The sequence below is a fragment of the Humulus lupulus genome, chromosome 4 (assembly GCF_963169125.1).
Source record: "Humulus lupulus chromosome 4, drHumLupu1.1, whole genome shotgun sequence".
Classification (NCBI taxonomy): Eukaryota; Viridiplantae; Streptophyta; class Magnoliopsida; order Rosales; family Cannabaceae; genus Humulus; species Humulus lupulus.
In genome coordinates this window covers 3,702,561-3,709,942 of record NC_084796.1, presented here as the reverse complement: position 1 = coordinate 3,709,942, position 7,382 = coordinate 3,702,561, and positions in this window count along the sequence as shown.

The window sequence follows — 7,382 nt, the reverse complement described above, 5'->3', positions numbered from 1 at the left end:
AAGGACCAGATGATTGGGATGAGGTCCTAAAGAATCCACCTAAAGATGTCAACGCCGATGAGTGGAAACAAATTTGTGAGTTTTTCAGGAGTCCAGAGTTTATTGCGTGCTCAGTGAATAACAAAATAAATCGAGACCAAATAAAGTACTCTACAACACAAGGCACGAAATCATTAGCGGCCACTCGTCACGAAAAAGTAAGTGAAAATATTGACTTAATTAAGTTGTATGAATTTATAAGTTTTCTAACATTATCATTTTCTTTATTAGTTGAACCCGAACCTCATTGAGGAATGAAAGGAGTATTACTGGACAAAAAGATAAGAGTTTTGTCAATGAGGATGCTGAACGAGATTATGTAAGTTTAATTTTATTATCAATTCAAATAATTATATTTTTCTTTTGTATTATAATATTTTTTAAAAACAGGTTAAGTTAAAGTCAACTCTTGAAGCTGAGACTCAACAGACAATTGAATCTGGTACCGATGATTCTTCTTCGATCGATCAAATGAAGATACTAAGTCAAGTTTTTGGTGAAAGGCGAGGCCACCATCAAGGAGTTGGCCGCACATTAAAGGGAAAATCGTTAACCCGTCCATCTCAAAGATCTCAATCTCAGGCACCATCTCAACAACCGACTGAGGAAATGTGTGAATTGGTTGACATTGTGAAGGTCATGAATGAACAACTTCAGTACGTGTATCAGCAGCTTCCGCCTGAAAAACGTCCAACAACAAACGTGGATATACATAATACATATCAACGGTTTTTCGAGAAGTATGTCGACTCGTCTTCTGAAACTCAGACACAGCACACGTCTCAAGCTTCAGCTTCTCGGCCTTCACCAGGCCCGACACGTTTGCACCAAATTTTCCATCTCAACCTCCGGCTAATCCATATATGTATCAATGGTCGATGCCTCCGTACCCTCAGGCTTATCATCTTCATATGGGCGGACCTTCTTCCCAACCATCGCCTCCTCATATGAGTGGATCGTTGTCTCAACCACCGCCATATCCTTATGCATACATATATGGACCTGTAGGATCGTCGTTACCTCCACAATATCCATGGTCGATGCCTCCGCACACACCACATGCACCGCAGCCACCACCGCCGCCACAACCGTAAGCACCAGAAGAAGGGGACAATACAGATGACGTTGATGGTTGAGATGTATTAAATAATAACTTTTAATTAATATATTATTGCATGAATATTTAATTTGGATAATATTGTATTAGTTGTGTAATTTGAACAAATTATTAATTTTATGCATATTTAAATTTAATATTATATTTTTTGCATATTTAATTTTGATATTATAAATTAAAAAATATTATTTAAATTTTTTATTTTAATAAATTTTTTTATCATATCAAATTATTAGGGGCGACATCTGTCGCAACTAATAATATAACAGTCGCCGGTAATAATATACAAGTCACCGCTAATAATATCCAATGTCGCCGCTAATATTAAATTATTAGAGACGACTTTTTATTATCAGGGGTGAAATATGATCTGAGAATCACAATTATTAGGGGTGACGATCGATTTATTCGGGGTGAAAAATGTCGCTGCTAATATTAATTATTAGGGGCGAAATTAAAGTCACCGCTAATAACTTATATTAGCGTCGACATGTCGCCGCTAATAGACATTAGCGGCGACTTTGGATATTAAATGCCATTTTTGTTGTAGTGTGTAAAGAGAGCGAAGCCTTTTGGTGCAGAGAGGAATTGTATACTGAGGCTGTTTTATCTTGGGGACGGCGTGGTTGATAGATTGCCGTGCACACTTAGGGTAGAGCCACGAAACGTCTTAAAGAGAGCGACATTGTCCGCGACTCAGCCAGAAAAATTGATCAGTAATTTCGTTCCAATTTTATTTTCTATTGAGGAATATCCTGTTAAATAAACATTTTTATTCTTATCAGCTTATAATAATCTTTGGACAATTTTATTTTTATTTTTTCTTTTTCTCGACAGCACTTTGCATTGAGTTTTTTAGACAAGCATTGCTAATAGTGCTCATTGTTATATTTCTTGAGGATTTTATTAGTTACACTCGACTATTTGAAAGTCATTACATATAATTTTAGAATCCAATCTTAAACTCTAGGTCATATAGTTCTAATAGTATTTGTTTTCAATATCAGATTTTCTACCTAGCTCCAAAGATGACTTAAATAATATATTTGATTTTTTATATAATAAACAAAAGAAATATTGCAATAAGTACATACATAATTCTTTATATTCTTCCTGTTGACAAACTGAATAACTCTATTTAAGGTGCACTTACTTTGTTTTGGCTCGGCTGTACTGCTACTGAATGCAACTTCCATGATCATGATTAGAGAAGGTTTCAAGTTACTTTGCGCAAGTCAACAAGATACACCAACACAACTCAAAACAAACAGTAATCAAATCTAAACAATATCAAAACAGTCAAGATGATTGACAGAATATGCCTATAGTTAAGAAAAATAACTATTATTTTCACCACAAATACAGGGACCTAGCATAAACATATTGACAGCAACTGGGTAGTACATTTTTTTTTGTTTACACATTTTTGGACCCTATGTTTTGTCTCATTATCTGTTTGGACCCTGTATTTTGTAAAATGATTCAAATAAGCCCCTAAACCTGATTTTGATGAACAAAAAATTGAATATAACAACACAATTCTTACGCAGAATGACTATATTTTTGTTTTGAGTTGTTAGTTTGATAAATTATTTGTGATTTTAGTTCAAAAAACTTTGATCAAAATCGGGTTTAGGGGTCTATTTAAATTATTTTAGAAAACACAGGTGTCATCCCCAAAATTTGAATGCGATGACGTGGCAATAAAGGTGACAAGTGGCAATAAATGGCTGGGTCAAAAGTTTGAGATTAATCTTGGGATATTACTGTTGACCGCGTTTTTGGCCAACGACATGTGAACGTCAAAAATGATAACATCTTCAAGAGAAAATAAACGACACAGACGATTTTATAGTGGTTCAGCCCCAATATGATGGTAATAGTCTAATCCACTTAGAGTTGTGATTATAGACTGCACTCAAGATCAGATGAACCTGAGTCAACTGAGTTTCTTTAGTGCAAATTCTAAGAATACAAGAATTCTCTCAAATACAAGTACTCTCTCTCTCTCTAGAAAATTCAGATTAAAAGTTCAAAAATCCAAAAGTCCACCTTATGATGCCATAAGCCTTGTATTTATAGGCTTAGGATCGTACAGATGATATCCCCCATAATCGGGATATTTTATTATTATCATTATATTTAAATTACAGTAATATTCAAAATGTAACAATACACTAAATTCGTGAGATAAATTGAGAGATTCCCGCATATGCCAAGACCGATTCTTGTTGAAGCCGTTTCTGGGAATCTTGACGTAGTCCTGCTCTATCTAGTCGATCCATATCACATTCAGTCTGGTCGGCCAAACCTTCACTGGGCAGACACGCACTTAACTAGGCAGACATGCACTTGGCTGGGCAGACATGCACTTGACTGGGCAGACAGGTCATGACTGGGCAAACATGCACTTGGCTGGGCAGACAGGTCATGACTGGTCGGACATGGTCATGACTGGTCGGACATGGTCATGACTGGTCGGACATGGTCATGCCTCGGCAGACAATCATATGACTGGTCGGACAAGGTCATGCCTGGTCGGTCATGACACTTGACTGGCCAGTCAAAATTCTTCATTGGTCTACCGGGTCACTCCTAAGCCAGATCACTTTATCACAACTCTGAGGAGCCAATATATTTATTGACTATTAATGTGTCGTTTACGGACCATGCACTGCCACTTGTCACTTCTATTTCCACGTCATCGATCTCCAATTTTTGGGGATAACATTTGCCCCCCAAGTTTATTATACGATTTTCTTGTATGATAAACTTTTCTTCTAGCAAAATGTTCTTGAGGTCATTCAAAAGCTCCTATCCGGTCGATAACTTTCACATAAACCCACGACTGAACTTGCCTTTTGATTTATTCAAATTCTATTTTTTGATCTTGTTGCAGTATGTGTTTTGGATGAGAAATGGTGTTTGTGCTAGATGGAATTTAGGGCTTTGCTTTTCAGAATGGGTTTATGGTATGTTGGGGTATGGCCGATTGGCCATTGTTCTTGGAATTGTTCGGAAATTCTAGTCCGATCGGATGCTTAAGCATGGGCTCGGACTAGGGCCCTCGGCACCTCGGACACGCACCCTCGGATGCTTGAGCTGCTCGGACTAGATCCCTCGGCTCCTCGGACACAAGGTGTGCAGCTCCTCGGACCAGGCACACAACTCGGATGAGGCGCAGCTCCTCGGACCACAAGCGCGCATCTCCTCGAACAGCAAGCGCACATCTCCTTGGACCTAAGTGCGGCAGCAGCTCGGATGGCATGCAGCATCCGCTCGGACAGGCGCGGCAGTAGCTTGGCACCCAGACGTAGCCCCTCGGACACAAGTGCTACTGGTCGGACACTTTCGGCGTGCCCCTCGGACACAAGTGCTGCTGGTCGGACACCTTATGCGTGCCCCTCGGACACCATGCAAGCCGCTTGAATACGCTGGGCCATCCTATGGTGTCCGCTTGGACACCACGCACATGGGTCACTTTTTAGGCACTCTTAGGCACTAAATTTATTTTTTCCCATGCATGCTAAAAATTTTCTTCTTAGATAAATTTTTTCTAAGTAGAAAAATAAACATTGCTCTATTGAATTATATTTGTATGGTTACTCACCTCCCCATTTTTATTTATTGTAGAGGAATCGCTTCGACTATAGGGGAGGTGATAACCACACGCATTTTGATACTTTCATCCCGCAATCGAGCGATACTCCTCCAAGTAGCGACTCTTCGCTGTTAGTCTTGCTCAACAATAGAGTTTCCTACTCGACCAGTGATACATGCTCAGCTGACCAGGGAAGTTGTATCCCTCCCGACCAGGAAAACGTTGCACCTGATCAGCTAGACTTTGTACTTTGCCAGTAGTTCTCTTTTTTGTTGTGAAGACAATTGTTGCTTAGCAGCTTTGATATTTTTCTCGTACAACCGAGCTGTTGGCATTTATACTTTACTTTTCTTTGTTAACTTAAAACATTCTAAGTCTTTTTAGACTTAAAAAGTTATAAGTTTTTTGTGAATAGTAAAGTCACTCTGATGTATGCCTTATATTTTCGCACGAGTGCTTAGTTTTCTAACTTAGAAATTCTAGACATTTCATAAGTCCATACTAAGTATACTTTCTCACACTCTTATTGCTCTAACATTTTATGAGCATAATGTTTATTGTCACATGAATATCTGCTCCTAACTTGAAATTTTAAAAAAATTCCAAGTTACTTAAGCTTTGTCAAACAAGTTAGCTTAATGGCCTTTTTGGACTTCGAAAATTTACAAGTCAGCCTAAAAACAGATATATTAACTCGTGCTCTTATTGCCTGTGTTACATTATATACCAGTATACCTCATGTGCCCCCCAGGTGATCGAGGGTTGAAAGATCCTTAGTCACATGCTACTTGACCGAATCTGTTCGAGCAGTTAATTGCTCGTGAAACACATAGAGTATATTGAAAATATTCGAGCAGTTGAACACTGCTTGAACGTATCGACCAGTTGAACACTGTCCGATTTTACCGACTAGTTGAACACTGCTCGGATAACTAACACACATGCATATTTGTAGCAAGAATCGACCACGCTGCTCGTAGTCTCTTTTATTACTCGTAAATTAAAAAGGACAAAACATGTCTAATAATGAGTCTTAAACAACCAAAATTGTTCAAAAATAAAATGACTCGTTAGCAAATAACCAGCTCATAAACCAAACTTAAATAACAAGTCAAACAACTCGAAATCAAGCTACCACTCTAAAAGTGGTATTTAGAAATAATATATCCTTCGATGCTCGCCACTCCAGTGGTTTCTGATCCTAGCACTCCCGCTCAGCATACTTCTCCTTTGCTTCGTTGCTTTCCTCAGTCAAGTGTGGACCTCCACATATAGTGTCTAAGGTAAAGTCCACAGGTTCGGGCTGCAAGGGTGGAGATCTTTGTCGCTTGAAACCAGGATTGTTGCTCCCTCCTTCTCCTTGGGGTGCCTCTGTCCGATACTTCCTCAACTTGCCCGACCGGAGAAGAAATTCTATCTCATCCTTGAGGTGATTGCATTCATTCGTGTCGTGACCATAATCTCCATGGAAACGACAAAACTTATTCATGTCTCTCTTCCTCTTCTCTTTCCTGATGGGTGGAGGTTTCTTGTAGGGAACCTCTTCATGACTAGCAAGATATATCTCCACTCGGCTGGTGTAGTTAGTGAATTGAGGCTCATACTTGGTTGGATTTTCATTTGAATTCAACTTTGCTTTCTTTTCCTCATGGTGGTCAGACCCGTTATTTCCACGCTTCCTTCCACCAGAGTCACTTGATCCGCCCGGATTGTTTATGCCCTTCTCCTCTTTCTCTATTGCATCATCCAATTTCATATACTTGTCCGCCCAGTCAAGAAATTGTTGAAGCGTTGAAATTGGATTTCTATGTATACTATCCCACAAAGGGCTCCGATAAGTTATCCCAGCGGATATGGCAACCATCTTCCCATCGTCTCCTACAGCAGTTGCTCTATTGGCTTCTCTCATGAATCTCTGTATATAATTCTTTAGAGACTCATCTTTTCCTTGTTTGATATCTGCCAAGTGGTTTGCATAAACTAGTGGAGTCCGGGCAGTGTTGAATTGTCTACAAAACTCCTTCCTGAATGCTTCCCAAGAGGTAATGGAGTTCGGCTTAAACTTCCAATACCATTCCTGGGCAGTATCCGATAATGTAGTCGGGAAAACTCTACACCGATAATCGTCACTTACTCCTAGCAATTCCATCTGGTCCTCAAACTTCCCAATATGTCTGATGGGATCTGCCTTTTCTGTATATACTGGCAGTACCAGTGCTTTATATTTTGCCGGTGGCTGGGCTGCTCTAATCTGGGCACAAAATGGGCTGCCACTCCGGTGGTCTATTGCATCTATCCCGGAAGGTCGTTTTGACAAACCTTGCACTGCAGCTGCTAGTACATCCAGTTGGGCTTGGATGGCTGGTGCAACTGATGGAGTCCCAAGATCTTGACCACCTGGTCGGGCATTACCATCTGGCGCGCCGTCGTCAAGTATTTCTACTTGACTGGTAGGGCGGTCCAGATTTCGCCCTTCGACCGGGACGGTCCTTCTCTTGTTGGTGATAACATCCCTTAGATCCTTCCGGGAAGCCTGCTCTCCTGCTCGATCGACCACCGTACTCTTCGAGATCCCAGAGGGCTTACTACGTGGGACTTGCGTTCTCCCACTACACTGCTGGGCGG